The sequence below is a fragment of the Aythya ferina genome (genome assembly GCF_964211825.1).
Source record: "Aythya ferina genome assembly, chromosome: 5".
In the NCBI taxonomy this organism is placed as follows: Eukaryota; Metazoa; Chordata; class Aves; order Anseriformes; family Anatidae; genus Aythya; species Aythya ferina.
In genome coordinates this window covers 5,854,252-5,881,284 of record NC_140301.1, presented here as the reverse complement: position 1 = coordinate 5,881,284, position 27,033 = coordinate 5,854,252, and the positions used below count along the sequence as shown (strand labels likewise).

Genomic DNA, 27,033 nt, shown 5'->3' with positions numbered 1-27,033 from the left:
TTTTACTAGTCAAGTTTCAGTAAACTCAGAGGTTGTTCTCTAGGAAATAGGGATCTACACAACATACCATTCATAATTCATCACACATTCAGAGTGAGTTGGTAGAAGCTGCATGCCGCAGACGGGTGCTCTTCTCCTTTGATACTGCTCAGAATCATTTAACAATTGTGACTCAGGCTAGAGGGGAGAAAAGGAACAGGTCACACTTAGAGGAGATTTTCCAGCCTCTCCCTTTGCAACTGCTAACAGAAGTATTTTTTAAAAAGTGATTCTTTAATTCCTGTCTTCTTGCAGGGAAATTCAGGAAATCCTACCCTTCCCTCAGCCATGAAAGGCAGAGGAAGATGGCCTTTTGCTTGAATCATCAGAAAATTTTCTATAGAAGTGGCACCCTGTCTTTCTAATGGTCTGTTCTGGTGAGTTATGGTTTTGATGAAAAAATACTTAATTTACTAGATCATAACCATCCTGTTCCTCTTGAACCAAAAAAGCACAGGAGATAAGTTGTCGTCTTAGTCAGTATGAGCAGAACCTCTGAACATCAAGTTTGCGTCCTCCCCAGTGTGAGAGCCCAGGGCTTGGCAAGACTGAAATGAGAGATGAAAACATTCTCCTCATACATCTTTGCCCTCCAAGGGAGAAGTGATGGAGCCATTAGTGCTGCAGTGCCTCTAGAAATATAAGTTATGACTCAAGTGGGATTCAATATTCTTTTTTTTTTTCCTTTTTTTCTACCAAAAAGAAGTCCCAGGTCTAGTAATCTTTCAGTAAGTCCATGAACACTAAATGCTGTGTATCTTGCAGGAGCAAGCTAGTCTCAGAAGCGTTTCAGATCACTGCTGGTAACCTATGAGTTTGTTCCTGCAAAACATCAGTATTTCAGATATATCCAGACCCCTGTGCTTTTTGCTAGTCCTGCATAAAACCACATGATTTCCATTCATGAGGCCAAGGGCTTTACCAGTATTTACAGTTGTTCATTTGTTCAAGGTTTATCTCTGAAACAGCTGTTATATCTGCATGAAGCGGACATTTGCCTGTGACTTGAATCACTGAGCTTGGATTGTTTATTTTATTCTGAAAGCTATATTTTAACCACTCTAAAACTTAGCCAGTGTATCACCAAAATGTTTAATAATTGAGACAACTCTTTTTTGCACAGCTCAGCCAAAGTTTGGGTTAAATGAAAGCTGCTTTAAAATACTCAGCTTTATTACAACTTTATTTGTCAAGACTGATTTTCCAGGCTTTCTTAGAGATCTGGACCCTGATTCAAACAAATGACTCATTTCAAATGTGCAAGTAATTCTGCTGAATTTTGGAGAGAAATATTGAATCTGTATGACTGATCAAATGACTAAATGTAGGCACAGTAGCTAGCAACCAGCTAATGCTGTGAAAGTGAGCAAAAGCAAAGACTTTGTCAAAAACCCACCTTGGCAACATTTCATTAAGAATCCTAATGTAAGACGTTTGGAGATTCTTTGAGTGATGACTATGAAATTGAAAGTATTTGCAAGGGGAAAAATCCAGTTCTGCTTTTGTAGGTGTGAAACCAGTCTATGAGGGCACAATCAAATGTAACCTCCCAGCTCTTGTCTGTGAAGGGACAGATGACCATCTTGGCAGTCCATCTTTTTCCAATGAGTTTCTTTTTTCAATAAGATAAGACAATCAACAGAGAAACTCACTTCAGTGAACATACTGGCTCAGTCTCAAGGTTGTTCAAATTTGTGCTTCTTAGCTGAGACAAATTGAAGAAGTAAGCTTAGAGATAAACAAAGCTTGCTCCAGAATCAGAAGAGAAGTCCACTGGCAGCTCACGGATGAAATGGTTATGTAATGCCAAAAAAATATATATGACAGCTTGCAAAAAAATCTTGGAATGCTTAGTGGCACGCAGACGTGAAATAGCATGTTAAAAAAAAATGTGCAGTCATCTGTGGGGAATATGCTTAAGTTATTCAGCGTTGACGTTGCAATAAATAAATTAGAAGCACCTCTCTCAAATGTTAGTCCTAGCAGGCAGCCGTGTGCTTTGACAAGGTAGTTACAGAGAGAAGCAAGGCTTCATCAGAACTGGAAGTGTGGTATATACAGTATTTGTCTGTGACCGCATGGCCAGCCAGCTGGTCACCAGGCAGAGATTGGAATGCTTAGGCAAGTTTTCCGGTTTCATTTAGGTTAGATTAAATCAATTTAATGCAATTTAATAGGAACACCATGCACGATCAGAGCAGAGATGTGAATTTATTTTGCAAGCTTCTTTGCTAGCTCCCTAGTCTGGGTAGTGAGAACTGTGTGGAGACAGTATGGTGGGAGTTAGAAATGGTTCATATTGCTCAGCAACAGCTCAGTGGGAAATTCTCATCTTAACATTTATAGATTCCTGATCCAAATGTGCCCCAAGACTTCTGCAGCTAGGTATATGGGACACTACAGAAGGAGCTGTAAGTGCTGAAAGGGAGTTTTCAATCTCTTCAAGGGACTGTAGTAACATAGGCTTGATAAGGGCCTACAAATCAAGTCAGTCCCTTAACCCAAAGCACAGTCTTTGATCATTCCCCAACTTATAGGCTGTTTTTAAGGACCTCCAATGGTGAATATTATAGATTCTTTGCAAGAAGTCTTGCTTCACCGTGATCTAGCTGTAATTTTTTCTTCCTAATATCTAACATAAATCAGCTGTGCTACATTTTAGGCTTGTTTGCTTTTGCCCTATCCATCACAGACAGCTATGGATTTGGAAATTTGCAGGTGCTTTCCTTCTTTTCTAAGCTAACATCTATTAAAGATCCAAATGTTCCATGGGTCCTAGACTCATGTTCTTATATTCTCATTCTGTTACTGCATAAAATCAATATAATTATTAATCTCATTTTCAGATGATGCCACACACATTTATGCTGTCAGTTCTGTCAAATGTTCTAGAATTAAATAAACCAAGTAGGTCATGTAATATTTCATACACTGGAGCATGACAAATGAAACCAGGCAACTTTTTCTACAACTGCTCATTATCACTAGTTTTTTTAGCCCTTTCTTGTAAGGCAGGCAACTTTTTGTGCACTATGCACACTTTCTATTCTCAAATGAAAAGAAGAATTTTTTCGCGATGACTGGTGGCAGCATCGTGAGCTATGATATTCTGGATCTCGCCTCACCACCTTTGTTCTGGATGCTATTTTCTCTCCTGAGATATGACACTTCCTCCCTCTCTGACTCGCTGCCAGTCCTTCGTTGTGGGAAAAAACATTTCTTATGCAATGCCTTGACAAGAGAGGGGAATTCCTGACTAGAGCTAGGCGAATCCAACTGGGAAAACCCAAAGACTTGCAAAATATGCTCAGTCCTGAGGCTTCCTATTTTCTAGATGTAATTTTTATTTTTCTCCTTCAAAAATGAATAAAAGTCACACAGGTGCTTGTGGTTATGATCAAGTGCAGACAGATGAAACTAGGTATGTATCTTAGCCCAAGCCTCACCTTTTGCATTTAGAAATATGAAAATAGAAAGAGGATTGATTGACAAGTTTTAATCTCTCAAATGCATGTATGTGTGTGCACACTCTTGAAGCTGTTAACTTAGGGATTCCTTACAGTGATTTTAGCTGTAGGCTACTTGAGTCCTGGGACTCTCTGTGGAGCAGCAACTCCCATTTCTCCTTTTTTTGCTACAGCTTCTGCACAGTCACTTGCTCAAGAGTGGCTAAATTCACATGCTCGTACTTCTAAGAAGTACAGCCTCTCTCAAGCCTACATCACATTAGAATCATCCCAGAAGCTCTTCAAAGAGTAGGAGACATATTTCTGTATCCTTTCAGGGCCTGCCCCAAGTGAGCAACCAAACTCAGCTATGCACCAGCACTGGAGAAACGAAATTGTTACAAGCATGGAGCAGGCAGAGTGCCTGTTGGTCTCCAGCTCCACTAGAAAGAGCACATCTTTTCTTATGTTTTGCAAGAAAAACTCCAGCGTGTGGAAGCATTGAGTGCAAAACTCCACAAGGAAACACTTGAAATACTCAGTGAGGCTTTGTCCTGAATACAGACCTTCCTAACCTAATAAAAGAGGAAGACTTTTCTCCCTGTGGTTTTGAAGCCAAGATATTTGTGGTGTGTGCCAGATCATGTTTGTATTCAGACAATGACGCTGCTTCTTTGAGACAAATTAGAATAAGCAGTTGTCGAATCTTTAATAGTTTAAAATGTGGCTAGGCTGGCTACATAACCACCCTCAGACAGGGAGTGAAATCTACCTGCTTGTCTTCCATGAGAAGTCACCAACAGCTGGTAGGGGCAGTCAATTGGATGCTGGTGGCTCCTACATAAGACTAAGGGGAAGACTCAGAAGACATCAGCCCACAGAGGTGAGCCGTTTGGGTGTGCAGTGCCTGCAAAGGGTCCCAACTCCAATTTCTCTCCCCAAGCAATGCTGTAGCAGAAGTAAGTGTGATAAAAATCCTGTTTGGAGACAGAGATGAACCTTTTTCATATTTGACTGTGGATTTTTGAAACCCCAGTTCCCGACTGCTCCATGAGAGATGTTCCAAAGTTTTAAATTCACGGAGTGGCCGAGAGCCATCTGAGAGCTGAGCTGAGCACCTCAGAAGTGAGGCACTCAAAATAACTCATCATTCTGAAAAAATGAAAGCACTGAGATCTCTTTGGGTGCTACTAAATGTTGAGCTTGGGATTTCCTGTTTTCACTGCAGTTTATATGGAAGGATGTCACAGATAACAGTCCCTGAAAAGCCAGGCTTCTTAACAACGTGGCTGAAAATTAGGTGTCAGGACCCAGGCATTTCAATGACTGCTTCATTTTGGATATTTTGGCAATCTCCATAAATATAAATTATATATAAAATTGTGTTTATTTATTAGGTATCTAATGCCTGCCTCAAGGACTGTGGTGATGCCTGGCTGTAGCATGCAGAACTGGCAGACAGTCTGGTCTCCCTCTTTGTGCACAGCCCTGCCAGGACAGCAGCAATTACTAGGAAAACCAGTGGATTGAGGAGAATCCACTGAAGGGGAGAAATGTGCAACCCAGTGGAAGACAGGACTTAAAGAAATGGCCCTGGTATGACATTGCTGCATCCTCAAATTCTTCCTGTGACTCTTCACAGCACTGTGTTTCCAGGGCTATTCCTCCTCTAAGCAAGGAGATGAAGGGCTCATTCTAGCCCTTGACTTCTGTTCTGTGCTGCATTTCCTTCTGCCTGACACAGTCCCTCTCTTCCCCTCCAGGTCTGCCATTTTATGCCAGTTTGCTCCTTTGGCATTCTCTCTCCTGTTCAGGTGGTCAAGCACTTCAATTCCCAGGTAGATTTCCCTTTTCTCATAGGAAATATCTCACTTTCTTTGTGGCGAGATTTGACAGTTTTGTAAACAAGTGCATATATGATATGTAGAGAGAGGTATTTATTTTTTCCCTCTCTCCTGCTCTTTGTTCTGTTTTAAGTATCCTAGGGTGTCTTCTCAAACTCTCTGAAAACCGTTTAGATCTATGCCTTAAGACCTTTGCTCCCAAAATGTCCTTTTGCTATGGAGTTCGATAGCACTAGTTAGGGTTCCTATTTTTTTTTTAAGATTTTCTAGTAACTCTTCTCAACTTAGGCAACATTTCACATATCAAAGATGCCTTCCAGAATTTGCATTTGTCTCCATAAAAGGAATCATTTGGGGCTCAGCGCAGCTCTATTTGGTTCTTGATTTTGCCCATGAAGGTACTGCAACCTCTATATGGCAAATCAAGTCTGAGATGTTCAGTCATTAAAGACACACTGTGATTATAAAGAACCTCAGGAAGAGCCCAGCCATAACCCAAACTCAAGAGGGCACCTGCTGTCCCAGGAGTCCCTATCACAGTACTCAGTACAGGGCAGTCAGTGCACACGCCCACTCTCCTTGCTGACAGCACTGTCCTGATTTAAAGGAGAGGATTATATCATACTTTCTTTCCCTGGTAAAATATTTTCTCCTCCTGAGTATATTCACTGTACCTAATCTAACTACGCCACTGCGTACCAACAGACATGCAGAAACTGTGCACTTACATGTGAGATGGATGACAAAGAAAGAAGTCTACATTGTTATGTTATTAAGGCTTAACTTATGAGAAGGATGTATAACACCTGTGATACTAACCCGGCTATCAGTTCCACACAGCAATTCTCCCTCCCCCAAGCCAGAGTCATTGTTAGCAGCTGTGAAACTCCTGCAGAGCGTGCTCCAGGGGCAGTGCTGTGGGGTTAATCACACAGCATGGTTGGCCAACTCACAGCAGTTCAGAAGGGTTCCCGACAGCCTTTTGCAGGTAACTACTGTAAGAGCCACTGTCTTCCCTGGTGCTGGGGAGCTGAACTCAGGACCGCTCTCTGTTAACTCCTACAGCTGGGGCTTTTTGGGGAGGGATGGACTGTAAAAGTTGTGTGGTGCTGAAAGAACGAGGCCTTGAAATGCTTACTGCGAGGTACGTTGCATAAGCAACAAGGAAAACGCTTCTACTTAAAACAATGTCTCAAGCATTCAAGGTTAACTGAAGCTGCTGAAGAAAAGATTAGAAAAGAAACGCAAGGTAAGTCATAGCCTGAACCCAGAGGAAAATTGCTTTCTACAGAAGACGAAAGGAATTTAGGGTATTTTGAGAAGTTTGCCAGCAATGTTATGCAACTGTTTAACTTGTGTCCTGCGGTACTCTCAGCATCTTGTGGGATAATAGCAGACTCTCATCTCTTACTGCTTGCTGCATTATGGCTGTATCAGCCATGGTGTATTTGCATATCTTTAGTTTATTCAAGTGCACATGCAGGTATGATGTGAACCGTGGCTGAAGAGCTAACTTTGTTTCTGAATGCTATCCTCCACCACAAAGGAAACATCCTTTATTCGGAATAGCTTTGTGGAATATTATGCATCTACCTGCGCTACAAAGAACCTGAAATATTGCATAACACTAACACTTAACAGTGTGCAACATTGTATGCCTTGAAAGTGCTGTTGAAATGTTAATTTAAAAATCAATTTGCAGCTGTTCTGTAAGGCAAAAGAAGCAGATGCTATTTCTGTTCCATAGGTGAGGTGATGGTGAGGCTCAGAGGGTACAGCAGGTTTTTCTTAAAAAAAACTGGTTTAATTTTGGCTGCACAGCTACCAGTACTGAAGTCTCTGGCTGAGGCAAAATGTCTTAAAATCTGGAATTCCAAAGGAACGGATAGGGTTGTCAGATCAAATACTGAGATGGCAAGGTTTAACCTTGCAGACCAAGCGAGTCCAACATGTAGCAAATGGCAGGAGGGAGGATGAGGTGAGAAGGATGGGTGGGCTGTAGTTGTAGATTTTTCTATTTATCCAAATTATGGTCTTGTTCATCTAACATAGCTACATCAGTTCCTCTAGAAAGGGCCGCTCTCTGTGGGAGAAGGGTGAGAATTTTTCCATCAAAAGTGAATAAACTATACTTGGTAGTGACTTTAATCTTTTGTCCTGAGAAACCTTTTTATCTGAAGTCCTCAACACGGGGATCTCTTATCATCTGTTTTAACAGGATCGGAGTGCCAGCCTATGAAAACCTGGCCTTAAGGAGATTTCCAATTGGAGATAATAACAGCGAATTACCAGAAATCACTAAGCACTTCTGGAAGTCTTTCCTAGTGTGTATTGCCACACAACAGGCACAAAACTGCATAAAAATAAAGGGAGAAAGGATGAAATGAACTGATGGTGGAAGTGCATTGATTCCAAAGATATCATTGCTCTCTGGGAGCTTCTGGGTGAGGCGTACTTTCTCTCCCGAGCATGAGATAGACTGCTGTCCTGGGGCATTTCTTTGCTTAAAGAAGAGCTTGAGCAAATGGTTGCCTATAAAAATCTATTTAGAAAAAAGGCCTTTAAAGACAGAGTGGTCTGTAATGCTGACTTGTTTGTGAAAAAACAATTCCTAGACGTGTGGGTAGTGAGTCGGGTGAGTGCCATCAGCTACAGCAAACAGAGAGGTGGGGGAGGCAGAGTAGGGGATGAAGTAAAAAAACAAGGAAAAGCCAGGACTTGCACTCGAGCTAAATGTTGCTTTAGCCAGCGTGGATGGCAAGGGGCATTCACTGCATTAGGTTTGTTTTCACCCACTCCATTTCTAATTCGTGAGTGACCTGCACAAGCTGCGTGATGCTGCAGGGTGGCGCAGGGCATGAACTGTGTGCAAGGGCACGGCACAGGAGGAGCTGATGCCCTGACAGGAAAAGTTAAAGCTGATTTTGAAACACAGAGCCAGCTGGGTACTTGCAAGGTGCCAAACGTGAAAGTTGTGCTTTTTGTTTTTATTATTATTCATTGCTCAGTCGGAAGTATTTTTATATTGAACTTGGAATACAGCCCCAATGAGGAGAGAGTTGCTACATATGTGCCCCTCTGGGTCGGGGATGTGAAGGCGCCCCCGAGTGCCACCTCCTTTGTCAGGGCAACGAGCACTCCTCATTTCTGACTCTTTCCCGTGTTTCCTCTCCATGGCAGGGGTGTTCCCTCACACGAAGGAGAGAGCGTGGTGTCAGCCACGAGGCAGAGTGAGGTAAGGATCTGCAGCAGAGCCACCAGCTGCTCCTTCCCGCGGCTGAGCCCACCTGCATGTCGCAGACCTTTTGTCTCAGGGCGAGCGCAGGCATAGCACGAGGACTCTTTCCCTGTTCAAAACAGCCACAGAAGCTGGTGAGGAATCGCCAGGCGTGTATGAGAGGCCTGGTAGGCATGGGAACCACGGGCCTTTGGTAACCACAGTAACAGTGGGGCGGCCTCGCTGGCAAGCCAGATGAGCCGCCTCACCATCCGCTGCCTCAGAGGTGCTCTGTGCATTGCTGAGCTATTTTAGGCACTTAATTCCACAAACCAAAATGCCTATTGAAATGACCCATGCACTGTACTACTTATGAATTATTCACTCCATTCTTATCTTCACCAACTGGATTTCTTTTCCCCGATCAATGCACGTAGGCTCTTTCTACTCTTAGTTTTTCTCATTTGTTGTTTGAAAAATGGCTCTCTTATCCAAAACATAATTCATATTATTGCTGGTTTTAAATATTCTCCGTTGGAGAATCCTTATCCTCTTCCCAACACTCCCCCACTCTAGCTCTATAGTCCCTAAGTGGAGCCTTGCATACTTCTGGCCTAGAACCACAGCATGAGTTCTGCTAAAAATTTGCTAATGAAGGAACTCGATACAATTTGGAATGAGTTCTACCTCAAACGATCAATACGGGCCCAGTGATGTACATCAAGCAGGCAGGTAAGTTGCTCTAAATAAATTTACAATTGATTTTATTTTTAAAACCAAATTAGGACATTTATATTCTTACCAAATAGAATCAGCTACAACTTATGCAAACAAGCAACTGGGGTGGGTGTGCTGGGGCTAAGTGCCTTTGCTTTCCTCTCCTTGCCTTGCAGACCGTGCCACTGGTTGGGTGCACAAAGGAAAAGACACCCTTGTAAGAGAACATGCTATCAGTGCTCTTTGTCCAAGAGGAGCACAGTGCCAAGACTCTGAGCTGCTTGACTCTTGCTGGGTTGTGTCCTCCATGGTCATCAGAGCTGCGTGTGCAGCTGTGTTGTTTTATTAGCTCTGCAAAAGTTTGCAGTCTGAAATCAACTAAAATTCTGAGTTTCTGAGTTCCCTCAGATGTTTACTTTGAGCAGTGGTGTCAGCAGTGCAAGATCATGTGAAGGACCAGCAAGGAACTAATATAAGTATCTGGTGTAGAGAAGTCTCGAAAGCAGGTGGAGAAAGTTTGAAAACAGAAGTTAACATGGCTTGTTCTTTGCCTTATTCTTAACCCTCAGCAGCTTCTCAGCCCCATCATATACAGTTCTTTCAGGTGTGGAGGATTGGCAAGGCTAAAAAGCTGCCTTTAAAAACCCATAGATATTTAGGCAGATGTCATGGGATTTAATGCAGCTACTGGATTATGAAGGTGCTTGGTTTATTTTCCCTGTGCAATATATTCTTGCTTATGAGCATGATGTTATGGTGCTCTTGGTGTTCTTGTGTAATGACCGCTAGCATGAGTCATTCTCCTTGCTACTTGCTCAGAAAATGCAGTTCATTCTTTTCTTCACACACGCACACAGTTCTTGATAGTATTAAGGATAGGTGTTGCTTTAACCCAGAGCCTCTGGCTTATTGGATGAGGCATCATTCTTAAAATTTCTTACCAATTTTGGAAGCTAGAAGTGATAAAATGTATATTTTGTACTTCCTCCTGCTGCTGGGAGGCCTTTCCAGGGTTATTCGGGGGATTATATGGTATGAACATCTCTTCCTTTGAGGCAGCATTCAGGAGTAGAATACTTTGTAGCCTCACCATCTTCTTTCAACCCATTTTTCCTATTTACGTGCTGCTTTGTTTTGCTGTGCTTTTCCCTCCTTTGTCAAAGTGCTCTTCAGGTTGTTGCAGGCTGCTTTGTTATCCCTTCAGGCTGTTGCTCAGCAAAGATGGATTTAGTGAGCTGGTTCAGTCTGTCTCCTTACTCTGTTACTCCAGCCTGCAGAGGTATCTTTTGGTTTTGGTCATGATTGTCTTAGAAAGGAGAATGCTGGAACCTCTTCAAAGCTCAGTTTAGATTGAAATATTTTTAATTTGAGTATTAACTTTTTCCATGATATTTTTTTTTAGTAGAGTTAACATATTATTGTTGGTATTGATGGGGATAATCTGGTATTGTGCACAGGCACATTCAAGTTGGTAGCACGTTACAAGGATTTTACTTTTGAGTACCATGGTTAAAAAATGTAATTAGTCTGCCGGTTTGTCTGCCTCTCAAACCTACTCAACAAGCAGCTCAAGTACAAGATGTTCTTGTCTGCTGCAACTGACAGATACGCTGCACTTCCCCAGCCCTCCCCATTGCCTGCCAGACAGGGATCTGTATTGAGATAGTTGAGCTACATGAACATAAAGAGGATCTAGGCTGACTCAGTGCCTCACGGATGCAAGAAGTATCACGCAATGTATTTGTTACAGCATCATGCTCTTAGAAGTGGACTTGAATTTCTCACTTGCTCTCTGGGGTTGAATATTTTCAACACTGACTACAGGGCTGTTCTTCCCAGCTCTCAGCAATTTTAAATGGAAGCCACGTGGCTGAACTGCCCTCCCCGGGCCCTGAAAATGCCAGCTGGTGTTGTTACTCATACAGGGTTTGGGAAGTGGCCTGGTTCCATTGATCCTCCATGGGATCCCGTTGATCCCAATGAGGGCCAGGACCCTTTAAGTGAGATGATCAGTAAAGGCTGGGCTAAAATTGAAGAGAAATGGATCACAGCTGGGGAAGCAGAGAGGTGTTGCTTTGTTTGTAACACCTGCCTTGTTTTCCAGAAAGCCTCATGTAGCCTAAGGTGGTATTATCAGCACTTAGGGAAAAGAGGGATTAACAGCTGATCTCCTGCTGGAAGGCAATGCTGGAGTTTCCCTCCGCTCCTGACACAGTAAATTTAATAACAATTTCTTTTTTCTAAGACATAAATTGCTGTTGGGTTGACTCTTCAGACAGTAGTCTTGTATGCAGACATTCAGATCAAGCCCCCATTTCATCATAATTCGATCACATTTGGCAAAAGTGCCAGGGTAGAGAACGTGGAGAACCACAACCTCTTAAGAACGGTTAAGGATGGTGGCAGCAGGAGCTGGAAGACAGCCTGCCTTCTTCTGCTGTGCACAGGCAGACTGCTTGGCTTTGCCATGGCCGCCTTATTCTGACCCTCCAAACCCTTTCGCTATTTGACTTTTATGTGCAGTCAGCTTCTGTTCCCTGGGATCCCTGTCTCACCTGTGCATGAATGTGTGAAAGGGGAGAGGTATTCGTTCTGAGGTCCTTCTGCTATTTCAAAAATAGGAATAGGCTGGAGCCTTCTGAAAAGGTAGCAAGTTCTTATAACACCAGGTGCATTTATTGCTGGGTTAAAAAAAAATAATCAAGACTATCGATGCAAAACAACTAGTCTGTATCTTGGAAGACAAAATCTTTTTGTTCTCTCCCACTCTGAAAGATTACTATTGTGAGGAAGGAAAGAAATACAAAATGGGGAGAAGGTGGTGTGTCTAAACGGTTCATAGTGGGTAGCTTTAAAATAAGGCATCTCTTTCATTCTTGCAAATGGATTGACAGAAGCTGTTGTTAGATTATGTCAGCCTTTTTTCCTATGTACACTGCAGCACAAATACTAAATTCTCTAAATTGCCCTCAACAGGAGCTTCACCAGTACTGCAGTGACTGGATCTCACGTGGGAATACCTGCTGTAGCTTTCAGCTGACTGCTTTGGCTAGCCTAGCAGCACAGCCCAAGCCTGCCTGCTGCTTGCCTGGAGGTTTTAATGTGTCCTGTGGCCAAAGTTTAAGGGCTGATTTTACTCATGAGAGCAAGTTCTTTGAGGGAGGGAGGTATTTCTATAGGTCAAGTGCAAGATTGCGCTTTCACTCTCTTATTTCTTACTGCCAGTTTCCCTTTCTCTCCATTCTAGGTTTCACCCTGTATAGCTGAGGTGAGGGGCAGTATCCATGGAGGTGGGAAGGAGCTCGTGACACCAACAAGGAAACACGACATAGCACTAGTTAGCTTTCTGCTGCTTGGCAGCAAATAAATACGACTTGGGAACAGCAGAGGGAATACTGAAAGGAAGAGCAGGTAGCTGAGCTGAGTTGGGATTTAACATAATAGTTCTTTTATCCATCCTCTGCTCCTTACTAATTTTATACTCAAAAATTGAAGAGTAAGGAACTGAACAAAAATCCCTAGATCTCAGTGAGATTATTCCCTATGTTGGCATGTTAGGTTTGACACCGTGTAACTTCCGTGTTGTATATGCTTGGTAGTCTACTGACCCTTATGCATTGAGCAAGGACTGGTGGGACCACAGGAAAAGGTGTGATGGGAAGTGGGCTTTATTTCTAGGGCCATGGAGATACAGATTCCTTAATTAGTGTAAAAGGGTTTTTCTTTATCTACCCAACCTTATTTGTTTGCTTGTTTTATTTTCACTTTTTCAGGAATGCTGATTAGGTGAATCTGTATTTTTATGCAACTTACTCAGAAAAAGCTCTTTTCAAAGCTTTCAGCTGAGTGTAAAGGAAGAAAAACTTGTTCTATTTTTTCCTAAATCAGCCAAGTCAGGCTTGAAATGACCAGGTGCTCTGTTGCACTGGGAGAACAAAAAAAGGAATAAAATCACTATGGATATAACTTGCTTGGAAAGAGATACTGTCAAAGTAGAAAGCACATTAAAATAAAATCTTCACCATGAGCATTTCAGAATCAGCATTTCACGTCATCACATGGAACGTGCCACTGAAATTCCAGAGACTGCCTGCAAGCCGTGCCTGTGCCTGATGGCACCTGCATCAACCACGCTGTTCCTCTGCCTAGCTCCCCACAGTGCCCCAGCTGCAGTCAGCTCTCCCTTCACATGCCTCACCCTCAGTTCCTCCAGCTGTTCCTTGCACCATGGAATCAGGTTAGGCAGTTTTATGCCTTTACTGTTTGCAGGTGGCACTTTAATTTTCAGTCAGCTAAAAGCCTACTGCACAAGGTACGCTCCTGGCTGCTGTTGATGCTGATGCTTTCCAGAACCTCAGAGGTGTGAGGCTGCCTACCAGATGTCAGAAGACAGTAGGGTTTTTTTCAGCCGTTATGATGGGCTTTGTTGCTTTAAATAAAAGAAAGTATGCAGGGGGATATGTTTGTATGCAAATAACATCAGTGCAACCAAACTGCACTAAAATTATAGAAAAATGCATAGTGGTTGGACAACAATGTATTAGTGCGGGTTTCTACTGCTTTTCCCTAAAGCTTTTCAGACCAGTGTTAGACTTTGATATGCGTTGATCATCTCTGAAAATTAGTTTTTCAGTTACAAGGTGACACAGACAGCATAGGTTGTAGAAACCACTCTCCTGGACCTGCTGCTTTGGATCCTTTTCCTGCTGGCACTGGTGATTACAATCTTGCTGTTGGTTTCTGGACCTGGAGGAAGGTGTAGTGCAGCAGCAGGATTCCAGAGTAAAAGCCCAGTATGAGATATTTTGTCTGACATTTTGGTAATAATGCATATTGATTTTAGATTTGTGATGCTTACTTCTTTGTCTGTTTTCTCATGTAATATTAGCAAGGTCCTAATCCAGTGAGCAGAGCTGCTCACACAAACCTCAGTCCGGTGGAACTTACTTCCACGGTGATCAATCAGATTGTGGAATTGGCCTCAATGCCAATAACTTCTCCCATTTGATTACTTGCAGGATTTTGCCCTAATTTGAGGGGGAGTAAAATGTATAGTTAGAGAGGGGAGAATAAGAAGACAGTGTTCTGCTCCTCTTCCCATACAAACCCGTGGCAAACAGCAATAGTCCTGTGCTAAGTAGTTTTTCTCATAAGCGTATCTCAAAATTACTTACAAAAGAGGGTAGCATGAATCCTCCCTTTGTGGATGGGGAGGACTGAGCAACAGGATGAAAAACCTTGTTTTGTTTTTCACCACTGAAATGGACGTGTTTATAGGAACCTAATGAATACAGCCTAGGACCTCAGTATGAAATATAGGTATGTCAGGAATGTCCCTTGAGGACAGGTATTGCTTTTAAGCTACAAAGGCAGTGAGCATTCAGGTGTGACTGAGTATAATTCATTAGATCTGTTTCTTCGAAAATTGTGTGAAGCTAAAAGTTTTAAATGGGGCAGGAGCCAGCTGACTTCTAAAATAGCAGAGCACTGTGGCTTATGATGCTTCTATTCAGTGGCTGATTAACAGTATGGCTTTAATAGGACAGCAAAAGAAAATGCAAACATCAGTCTTCAGTGGCTTTAACCTATTTGACATGATTTGAAGCTAGGGCTGTTTAGAAAACGAAGGTCTGTAGTCCATTCCATGCTGTTTTAAAACTAGAACGAGAGCATTCTTGTGCATCTTTAAGGACGTCGTGTCTCAAGAACAATGATAGGGACTGACGGCATGTTTTTCCCCTGACTCGGTAATTAAAGACCTAATGAGACTGGTAAATGATATGGCCTTCACTTCACAATTTCATTTGTAGACTTGTAACTTATTTAAAAGAGCATAGCTGAATAAAGTTGGTGAAGACGTAGCTTTGTTAGTGGTGTGTGTATGGGATTTCTTTTTTTTTTAATCCTCACTATGACTGTAAATCCAGCGGTTTTCAGGAAAGCACTTCATTGTGTTTCAGGCTGTATTTGGGGTACAGCTCTCAGCCATTGACTTAAAATTATGTACAGTCTTTGTTTTCCCTCTCCAATGTCCACATCAGAGCAAATTACAGTAACAAAGGAGGTTAGTGAGATAACAGGAATATCACAACTAAAGGTAATTAGCACCTTGGGAAATCAATTCCCAAGCAAGGAGACTGGTGGGGGAGCAAGGACAAACTGCACACGCATACACTGTGTTCACAAGTCTGCTTGCTGGCTCTGTTCAGGGAGAATTCATACAAGTTTTGCTATGTCTGGTATGCAGAGTAGGTCTTATGGAAATAGTTCAAGAAAGACTTTGAAGACTGGATGATCACAATTGTCTTGGCAGGCTGTCCTTTTAGCTTGGGCATCAAGATATTCATAATAGACTTCTTTGTCATAGAGGGTTATATTTACAAAACAGTACATGCATTTAAAAAAAAAAAAAAAAGGAAAAAGAAGTTGGCCATTTCTTCTGAAGCGGTCAAAGAAAAAACATACTGTGATTATGGACTTTGTCTGCTCCTTGCACCGGGCTACGTGCGTAGAAGCATCCAAAATTAAAGAATGCTTTCTGTTGCGGCACTCTTACTTTCCTTTGTAAGCAGGAATTGAAACCAAATTATGTCAATACCTTTGCCATTTATCAGTATACTTTTTTTTGTTGTTGAAACTGGTAGACATTTGTGGCTTGTTTCAGTGAGTAGAAAATTCAACTTCTGGTGTCTGTGGAGCCATACATCACGTGCTCTGTCTAAAGCTGTTTGCAGACACTGGCATAATTGTGAACCTTTAATTAAGCCAGACTCACTCCTAAAAACTCAGTCTGTAGGTTTTCCCTTTCTCATTATCTTGTCATGTATTTGATGTTGATCTTGGAGTGGATGGAAACTTCACCCTTTCTACCTGTAATCAATTAATTACGTTTTGTAGAAGCTATTGAAGTGATACCAAAACTATGAGTTTCTGTGTTAGGGGAGGGACACGTTTGCTTAATGCGTTGAGTTCGTGCTGGTGCTAAGTGAAAAGAATGGCTGATTTGTTTCAAAGAGACCTGTGCTCCAAAGCTTTTGCATCTGCAAAAACAACGTGGATCTCCAGAGACCTGACATGTATCTGTCAAAATTAAAATTTGATGTCCTACGAGGAGATAACTGGTGGTTGTTTACTTTCTTGGGTTGGATAGCAAGAGATTTTGGAAGTATCCTTCTAAACAACTACCCGAACCTAGCAGTTTGATCAATTTCTTCCCTTCTGAAGAGCAGCTGTCAAATACTAGGATGAGAACATCCAGTAATTCCTTGGTTTCTCCCCTTCTCCACTGCTTTCTCCACTTCTTTTGCCTGTGAATACACACCCAAATTCACATAGACTGAAATGCTGGTCCTTCATGGCAGGGAAATACCTATCCTTTTAAACTAGGTTCCTGACTCAAATGCTGCGGTGTGGGTCTCCCGAGGACAGAACACGATGTCCCATATTTACGAGGGACTGCCAAGAAATACCATCAGAGAAGCAGGCAGTGAAATTCCTGGGCACGCTCGGGGCTGGCTAGTGCCAGTGATGGAGGAAAGCAGCCAGTTCCCAGTGGGAGGCAGGTGGGGGATTGGCAGTTGTTGATTTTTTACAGGGAAAGAGAAGGGCTGAGTTAAAGCAAAGACACATATACAGTGAGCACTAAGCAAATCCCACTCCAGAATTTATATAGCAAGGTGGCATTGTTGGCTTCAGCTTCAAAATGCTGGCTTGCGTGTGTTTGTAGGTCTGTGCTGTGAAGATACCTGCACCTTCCTCTGTCCCTCTTCATTTTATACTGAACTATATATCCTTGAGAGAACAAATGCTGCAACAGCAGGGTTACAGTGTCCGTCAGACAGGTTTTGGTTATGCATGTGAAGTCCAAGGCCTTCTCCTTTATTAGGTTACAGCTGGCATTAGTTTCTCCCTAGCCAAAACTAGGGCATTTGACAGCAGGTGGCAAAAGGCAGAAACTTCATTGCTAAGACTTTACCTGTGTGCCGATCATGCCTGGTGACCAGCAGAAATAACCAGGCTTAATAGCTCTGTCTGAACTCACGTATCTTTTTTTTTTCTTTTTTTTTCTTTTTTTTTTTTCTTTTTTTTTCCACTAATGAAGCATCAGAAGAACAGGCTGCACTATTCTCCTAGCCAGTCTGAGGCAAGTCACCCCCCCCAGCTGTTACTGGGAGAAGTCCTGTGTTTTTCCAGCATGCTGTAGCCTCGTTAATCCTTGTTAAATTGGAATTGGAGACAGTGGGGAGCAGGGGGTCATTGCAACAGGACCAGAACAGCTGCAGTTGTATGCACAAAAAGGGATATTTCACAGTGGAAGCAGCACCCTCTCAGTGGTCCTCAGACCTCCCTGACCCCATCTCTTAACACAGAGGTTCAGCCACCTACCAGCAGAGGAAGGTGAGCTCTGCGAACATACTGCAGAGCAGTGGGCATACACGAGAGAATTGGCGTGTAAATAAGTGGTGGGACAGAGCGCGTTTGCTTGTTTGTTTTTACTATATCTAGGAAAGCTTCATGATCTTTTTATGCGAGTTTCACATTTATTCTCAGTTCAGCTTCTTGACAGGAAAATAAACCTAGTGGCTGGATGGCGTTTTGCTCAGGGCTGTGTACTACCAATGAGACAGGCACTCGAGCACTGCGGTATGCACCTGGCAGCCCATGTAGCGCGCTCACATTGCTCTGAGAAGCCCTTCTCTGCTGCTGAGTTATAGCGTGTGTGGCAGCACAAAAAATAAAAAAAAAAAACAAACCTCTTCACATGTAATAAAGCAGTGAGCAAGCCAAATAAAATGGGCAGTAAGCTCAGCAAATAATGGAGTAGTATAAAATAATCCCAAGTGCTAGAGAAATCCACAGTAAAGAAATTGCCACCTGGTAACTGGGGAGAGGCCTTCCATGTTGGTACTAATTTTCTCTTCCTTCTCATTTTTCTGCGTTTAATTATGATAGAGTGCACACGGAGCAGACAATTTATGTAGCATAAGATCCTACAGAACAATTAGTTTTATCTGAGGATATTTAGGGATAGAGATTTTATTGTTCAAGCAGTTTCTGTGCACAGTACTAGGTGTGAATGGCTTTTATGCAGCCTATTTAAAAAAGGTTTCATTCTTTCTGCATCTTTGTAGATTGGCAAGATGTTTTGAGGATACAAGTGGGTATCCCAGCAGTAAAGCTGCTCAGCATTTTAGCTTACTATTCTCAAAGCAATTTACATGGATTTAAGTGGGTATCAATGAACTGATTGTCACATAAGGTGAAAGCTCTTATCCAACGGATTAGGCAATAGGCAACACTGAACCCTGGACCAGGGGAAAACGAAGAGAATGCAGCTTATTTTCTGTTACTCTAGACAGCCTTGGATTTCATCTCAGATCCTGGTTTTAACAACACAGAGCTCCGCTTGGAGTCTAAGTGCAGACAACCAGATAACTTAATAATTGCAAAACATCTTTGGACTGCCTAGAATCACAGAAAAGCTACAAAACTGGCTCCCCCAAAAAGTAAATATCACAAAAATCAGCACTTGCAAAAATCACAGAAAGTGAAGTGTCAGTGTGCCTTACGGGGTCTGCAGAGAAAACAGCCCTGAGCTTTGTGTGTGTCAAATCTTGTAAATCTAGAAGCTCTGAAGGACCCACAGTGGGCATTTTGTGGACCCTCATCTGCATAATTTACTGTGTTCCTACACTTGTAATGTTTCTCCCTCCAGACTGGACTCTTAGAACATGTATAAAGTGTGCTGCAGAGGTGCAAGCTATGAACTGCTCATAAGTTATTTTCTGGCTTGCTGAAGGAGTCATCTTAGCAGGAGCCTGTTAAGTGTTGCTTATCCTGTTGAGATTCCATTTCCCAGACACTTACAGTTGGAATTGCTTTTACAAGCCAGCCATTTTCCTCAGCTGGCACTGCTATGTTATTAATATGCTTGCCTTGCTCCATGAAGATATTTTTTCAGTGTAAGATGAAGTTTAGTTGACAAGCTTTCATGACTTTTTTTTTTTTTTTTTTGCACCAAAATGGCAGCTAGTAGCAACCAGCTTATAAGCTTTTATTTTTCATCATTAAACTTGCATCATCTACTAGAACATAACACTTTGATAGATGGGCTACTACAAGCACTCTGTCGGCTAGACTGCTCAAGCCTGTTATCAGCTACGTATGTACTGCTGGGTGCTGCACTCCATGCGTGCCATGCTGGCTTTAAATTAAACTTGCATTCCAGTTATTATCCCAGAAATGAAATGAAGACCAAGTATATTAAGACTATTGCTAAGGTCAACAGCAAATTTCTGTAGTTATTGACAAAATATCTGCTCCTACTTAGCTGCACATGGTGACAAACCCTGACGTGAAGAACATCTCCAGAGAGACGAGTTGAAAGAGAAGCAGAAGAAGCCCAGAGAAGTTCAAGGACATGCCATGCTCACCCAGCTGGAGGTTAATGGCAGAACCTGCTGGTGTCCTGACCTGCCAGGACAAGAGGCTTAGAGGTCTGGACTGCATTCAGTTAACAGAAGTTGCACTATTTTTCTAACCTTGTTGTCATTAAAGTAGGATTTAATCTCAGGTAATGTGGCTTTTTGTGCAGAAAGGGGGAGAGTTATAAATTACAGTTTCTTACATTATGCTGCACCTTCTCTCCATGGATATTAAAGCACTTGACAGATTAATTAAGACATACAACTCTCATAGGAGATCCACAGTGCACGAAAAGCTGTTGAGTTACCATACCTTAATGAGTTTTGGGTGTCATCTGAGCTGCTCAAGGTGACAGGGAGCGCTCTTACCCCACTGTGAATACAAAGAAGGGTTCATTGCTATAAATCCACTGGAGGATATTTAAATCATAAAGGTGTCTCCTAATGACTCTGCTTGCTAGTGGCGATGCACTAAGCCATAGCTCAGTCTGAAGGTTCAGCTATAGGTTCATGCTCAGATAATCACGCTGCAACAAGAGTCCTTTTCCAGAAGGTGGGTGAATGGCAAGTAACTAAAGGCCAGGCTCTGAACTGGGCTTCCCTGCTTTGAGTGTGGCCGAGGGACAAGGTTGCACAGACTAGGGGGTACTCTTAGATCTTCTACTGCAATGGGAGCCGAGCTTTTGCTGCCTCCAGTTGTTAGGGATGAGTCATTCAGAAAATTCTGGTTTTGTCCAAATGTACAGGTGGTGACAGTCCCAGGAAAAGAACAGAGCTTTGAGGGTGTTAGCTGCAGGAGCTGGGGTTTTTGTAAGTGAACCAAAGTGCATTGGGAAAACCCAGTGCTCTTCCCAAGCGGATGGGATGGGGCACAGGATTTCCAAAGATTCCTCCCAAAAGATGGCTCTGTATCCTAAGATGCAAATGGATGCCTTCAGGTCTTTAGAAATAACAACTGGAACCTAATTTGAGAAGCCAACCGTGCCTTTTACTTCTCTGTATCTACACTTGCCCTCTGTGGCAGGTTACAAGCAGCTACTTCTTGGATCTCATTTTCGAAAGGTTCTGTGGGAATACGAGGCCGGCAGCGGCAGGCAGAAGCATCAGGCATCCCCTCTGGTACGCAGTGAGACCTATCAACATGGGATTCCTGTCTCCCAGGAAAGAACACCTGCTGTGGACTGAATAAAAAAGAAGCAGGTGGGGGAAGAGAGCTCGATTCACCTGGGTAGCTGTGCCGATCAGCATTACTGGGGGTTATGGACGTGCATGAGAGGAGAGCGTGGCTCACGGCCTCCAGAGCTGTCATGAAGGAAGCGTCAGGGTGCCCAGGCAAGCAGAAAGCACAGAAGGGGATCTGCAGGGTTGCTGCTCTGCCATAACGGTTGACTTGAGTTGTCAGTTTGTGGTAGTGTGATGTATGCGTTAAAAAAAAAGGCTATAACAACAACAAAAAAACCCTCCGTAAAACCACTGTCAGGAACAAACGCTAATCTTTAAGCCTCACGCACAATATGTGACAGAACTATTTATATTTTTAGTGCCATCCTGTCTCCCCCTGGCTCGTGGCTCCATCTTTCCTGTCCCCTTGGCCGTGCCCGTTGAGAGCAGCACTCCCAACTGGCTCGCATCTGTCATGTTCCTGTCCTGGACTTCCCTTTCTGCCATTTGGTTGAGTTGTGATCCAGGGCAGTTGGACGCCTTGCCCTCACATGCCGTTTCAAAATGCCAGGGACAGAAGATATGCTGCAGGCTGAGGGGACGATCCAAAGCCATTTGGGCTTTTGGATCGAGCCTTTTTGTTTTAAAAGCTGGCAGCGAGGCTGGGGACTGTGTGCTGAGCAAGCGTGGCTTCAGGTCACCGAGTTAGTTGTTTCTGTGATGGACTGGTCCGTGTAGCTGTGAGGCGTGCTGGCCTCCTCGAGGAGAATTTTGTCCTCTTTCCTCCTTTTTTTGTAATAAATTATCTCTTGCAGGGGTGAAGAAAAAATAGCATTCAAATTACACCCGGGCTAACGTGACTGCTTTAGAAGGTTAAATAAAATAAGCAGCAAAAGCAGGATCTTGGAGCTTTGTCACTTCCAAAAGCGTCCCCCAACCGTGCCCCCTTGTCTTCCTCTAATCCATCCCCATGGCAGTCCCCTGCTCTTCTCAAATCCCTGCAATTTTCCCTATCAGGTAATGGTTCATGCTTCTGTTATTTCAAAATATGGCTGCTGATCTTTCTCAGGCTTTTCTAGGTGCTTCCAAAAAGGAGAGACCTCCTGGTTGTGGGATGGAAAGCCAAACTCCGGAGCTCTGGTGGACAGTTTCCCTGTCCTCAGCACTGCGAGGTGAGAGGTGGGATTTCATTTCTGTCCCCCTTGTCTCCCTCACCCTACTGTGACAGCATGGCAGAGCTCACTGACATCCTCAGGGGACAGGTTTCCATTAACAAGACCCCCGTGGACCTCAGGCATCCCCTGCAGCCTCTAGCAGTGTGCTGTGGGCTGCTCTGGGGTTGAGCACAGTCCCGAAGCAGCTCTGAGAGCATCCTGACTGCCAGCAGCAGGAGAGCCTGTGCTGCCATTTCCCCTGTCCCCCAGATCCAAGCAGCTGCGGCTGTTGTGTTGTGTCTTCTGGACAGGCAGGAGGGCCTCCTCCTTCTTAATGATGTTTAATCAGTGTAAGAAAAAAATAAAGTAGCCAGGATACCCTCTGGCTTGGCTCTGCGTTGTGCAGCCAGGCTCTCTGCTGCAGCTCTCTGGAAACTCTCTACAGATCTTCCTCAGTTATAACATGCAGTAATTTCTCCTTCTCCTCAGACTTCTGTAGAGACCTGCTGATGGGAGTGGACTGGGCAGTACTTTGGAAGGTATTCCCACCCATCTCTTTTTTTCTTCTTTTTTTAAACTCCAACAAGTAGTTTAACAAAGGCTTCTAAATCTGGGGTACCTGGAGGAGTATTGAAGGAAAGCAGTTGCATATTTTTTTTCTACATAGTAAGACTGTTTAGTTTCTCTCTTTTACATTAGCTGAAGCCCCAAAACAGACAAAATAGTTAAATAGTTTAAAAAAAAAAAAAAAAAAAAAAGCCTTAAACCAGATCAAGCAAGTATCACTGATAGATATTTGGCATAGGCTATCCATATCAAACAAAGATAACAAATCAGAATGAAGAGGAGAAAGTAATTGCTTCCATTTGTCTGTGCTATTCATATCAATGTTGCAGATTAATACATTTTACAGGATTTGGAATGCTTTCAAAAGCCAGTATTGCAGTGGGATCGTCCCTATAGCAATATCTCAAAGCAGCTGCTACTAGAGAGCGGATGAAGAACGTGAAGCATGTTTTCTGATTAGCTTCAAGTTTATTTCTGTTCCATCTCACCAGCTCTGATATTCCATCTCAGCACTAAATGCTTCCTCAGATTGATAAGGGCAGAACTGAGCAATTGCTTATCTGCTGAACACATTTTGGACTTAAACTTCTTCTCTCCTGTATTTATAGTAACTCTTTTCACATAATTAGCAAATCTGTTTCATTTTAAGAGCAGATTTTCATATCCAGTTGCCTAAAGCTGTTGCAGGGGAATACGAACATTCACTTGCTTTCCCAAAACTGACGTTTGCTCAGGCAGTGCAAGGACTTGAATGTTCAGCTATTCGTTTGCATTTTCAGCTCCCAAGCAAGCACAGACACTATTTTTACATGTAAAAATGACTCTGGTATATTTAAACAATAAAGGCAACATTTCAGATAAGCACCAGAAATTAAATTCCATCCTTTAAAAGACATTGTTGCCAACCACGTGCACATCATTGCAAATTGACCGGTAATGTTGCATTTCCATTTTGCATTACATTGACCAGTAATTTTCCATTTCTAACCAAATGCTTATGAAGTAGAAACCCATCCATACAATGGCTGTGCTGCAGTATGCGTAAAAGCCTGGGACCTGTGTGCTGGGTTTTGCATACAGCAAGATGAGACGCCCAACTGCCAGGAGGAACACGCATGGCACAAATGTGAGGCTCACCTCGCCATGTCATACTGGGCATACACGATGACTAAGGACTTTTCCAGCTTCTGACCAAAGTATTTCTAGCATTGATAAGGCAGAAAAAGTACACCACGTTTTAGTATGCAAATTAGAAACCAATGCAAGTCATTTTAGATCTAATTGCCTTTTTAATGCATGTCTGAATTTATTGTTCACATTATGAAGCTATCCTCCCTGGTGATGTGTTCTCTACCTCCATGATGTTAAATGCACAGATCTATTTTAGAATATTCAACCAAGAATAGATTTTTTTTTTTTTTTTTTTTAATGCAGTTTCCATTTTGAGAATTCAAAGCTCTATTTAACTTTGGAAAACTTCTTTAAAGTCTTTTTTTTTTTTTTTCTTTTAGTTGAAATACACTTTAAAGGTCTTGCTGAAAAGTGTACGTTACTTATATTTTCCATTGAAAACTAGGATGGTTCTTTTGCTGTGAAACCAAACATGGGAAAGTCAGTATTCATTGTTGTGGTGTTTCTTTTTCTGACCACAGCAGTAATTCTGTATTGGTTTTCTCATTTTTAAGCTGTCTTGAATGGCAAGTTTAACACTGACCCAATGCATGGGGTGTCTCCAAGCAATACCAATGGGCCTGCATAAAGAAATTGCTCTGACAGCTAAGTTATTGGAGTTGTGGAGAAGGGGTGTTAATTTATGGCTGCTTTTATGGGGGGGGGGTTACATGCGTGTGTGTATGAGCAGAGCTCCACTGAGTTGAGCTATACTGGCTGATGATCTGTCTCAGTACATAGGAAGATTTATTTCTGATGTAATCACATCTTCAGTCAAGCTCTCCTCTTCTAGCAGTTCCCACTGACTAGGTTAGAAATGATTGTTTCCCCCCTGCTCACTCTTTTTTATTTTAGAAGTTGGTCTCTTTCTTGCTAAATATATGGAGGTCAGCATGTTTTATCCTGTATTGGTTAGCCTTTTTCTTTCCTTATACTTTATCTTGGGTTCCCTCTGGTCTTCTGTGCCAGTCCCCTGGGTCTGCTAATCACAGTGTTGCTTTCCCTCAGTGTGCCCAGTCAGCCTCACCAGCCGTCCCTCTGCTTTGAGAAAGCACTGCACCAAAAGCTGTCCCTGCTGCTTAATGTAAGGCTCAATAGTGCTGTGATTTCACCTGGCTTTCAACACCTAGTTAATAGGCTGCTAAACATTTTGGAACATGTAAGGTAAAGCTGGTGCTGACAATACCTAAATGCCTTTCTAATTAGGAGCCAGGTGCTACATTGGGCAGTGTAGGTGACAACAGAAAATGAGTTTGAAAGTAAATACATAGCCTTCAAATTTTAGAAGATATGTTGCATTCTACAGAAACATTAACAGTTGAAGCTACCACTGACAGCTTTCATCTTAACTGGCAGGTTTAATCCTTACAGTTCGGAATAGATTTTGAAGTCCTTACATGGATGTCATCACCAGTATGCTTACAGGGTGACTGTATTTTGAAAAGTTATTTATGTCAAGCCGTTTTGCCAGGCTGAGGACACAAAATGGACTTGTTTTGTCTCTGGAGTGACTGCAGTGACCTTAGTAATGAGCCTCCCTAGAAAAGCTGCAATGTGTTCCTTAATCAAGGAAACGAGCTTGAAGTCATTCCCTTCCCTTCTTCCTCTGAGTAAGTTATTGACTGAAGAAAGAAACTGAGGCACAAAGAAAATACCATTGTACAATGTTTTTTTCGACATTAGAAGTCTAAAGACAGAAAAAAGCGAACCAAAATAAGTGTGGCCTGTTTGTTCAGAGCTGCCAAAATATAAGATTAGATGCTTAACTGTGAAAAGGCAAATACTTGCTGAAATATTCTGTCTCATGCTAAACCCATGGTTGGAAGTAAAAGCGAATTTTATGATTCTTAGCTTTGTGATTTAACGACAAGATCCTTGAATTAATTTTCTTGAAGTATGTAGATATTTATTAATATCTATTACCTGCATGTCTGCTTCTACGTACCTTAGAAACAAGGAAATATTCCAAATGCAACCACTGTTAGATAAATCTGGAATGTAAACACACGCTTCTATGTTAAGATCATACTGGATGCAAGAAATATTTATAAGGTGCCATCACCACTGTGGTTTCGTTCAAAAAGCTTTCTGTCCATTCTTGTACATGAGACAGGCATATTTTATAATTCCACACTGTCTTTACCTGCACTGTCCTGTTCAGAGGAACGCACAGGGCTGTGACTAGCTGATATATAACTTGCGTCTCCTTGAGTATTATCTTTAATATCTTCTCATTATTTTCTGTATGTGTGTGAGCTTCTCTTAATAAATAAATAAATGGTTAGGTACCATAATGCTGTCATAAATTGCCTTCCTTAGGGCCCAAGAAACAATGTGTGATGTCCTCTTGCATCCTATCCTCCCCCCTGCAAAAGCCTCTAATGACGTAAGTGCACACAACCAGTCCAAGACTCGAATGATGTCAAGGTTTTTCACAGCTTCGCAACAAACTTCCTTCTGGCAGTGTCTCACTTAGTCTTTCTCAGTACTTATTGGTAAAATGTGATTCATACTATGTCCATTTTTCCTTAGCTTTTGACAGTCCTATCCAGACTGTACGCTCTAGATATAGTCCGTGTCTCACTATGCCTTGCCGTGCTTAGAACTACATCTGTCATCTCAGGGACCTGGATAAGGCATTATCAATAACGAATGCAGAAGCTAATGGAATTGCCACTGCAATAAAATGCCTCAGCTTTGTCCCTGAGGATGGGTACGTTCACATCATAAGCAGGGTTGATGGCAAAGGAGGAAGAATCTGGCAAATAGCAAGGGAAAAGCTCTATCACTTGCTGATGAATTGCATACTGAGAAGTTGTTTATATCTGAAGCTCTTTGTTACGCTTTCATGATATGTTATCATCAGCCCTCAGAAATACAGTCCAGACCTTTCTGGTGCTCAGTGCTTTGAGCTTTTAGGACAAATGTTTCTGCAAATTAAGATGAGTTGAGGAGAAAAGCTTAGGTCTGCTCTTGGCAACGGGATTTCACATAGAACTTGAGGCTTCCTTCTAGCAAGAAGGAAGCTATAGCCAAGACTTGTGACTGTGCTGTCATTCTTTTTAATATCTGGGCAGTTTCTATGATACTCATTGGAATGTGGCTGCCTTCCCATTCACCATAGGGAAGAATCGATAATTGGTAAGTGTTGATGTTTGCAAGCATCTTAAGGTGTGGTTTTTTGTTTGTTTGTTTTTGCATATTGAATGAGTAGGAAAGAAGGCCAGCTCCAACAGACAAGGCACAAAGGTGCCATTGCTCCCTCGAAGAATGACTACATGGGTCTTCAGCACA

The 27,033-nt window shown here is 42.5% G+C and overlaps 1 protein-coding gene and 1 long non-coding RNA gene across 4 annotated transcripts in view; one reads left to right on the top strand and one right to left on the bottom strand.

Moving 5' to 3' along the window:
• Window positions 1-27,033, bottom strand: part of KCNC1 (potassium voltage-gated channel subfamily C member 1) — a 117,961-nt gene that overhangs the window by 39,739 nt on the left and 51,189 nt on the right. The gene's annotated exons all lie outside the window — the stretch shown is intronic.
• Window positions 6,194-27,033, top strand: part of LOC311438013 — an 85,888-nt gene continuing 65,048 nt past the window's right edge. Inside the window, exon 1 of the long non-coding RNA XR_014693895.1 lies at window positions 6,194-6,317. This is a non-coding gene — a long non-coding RNA (uncharacterized lncRNA). The remainder of the gene's footprint in view (window positions 6,318-27,033) is intronic.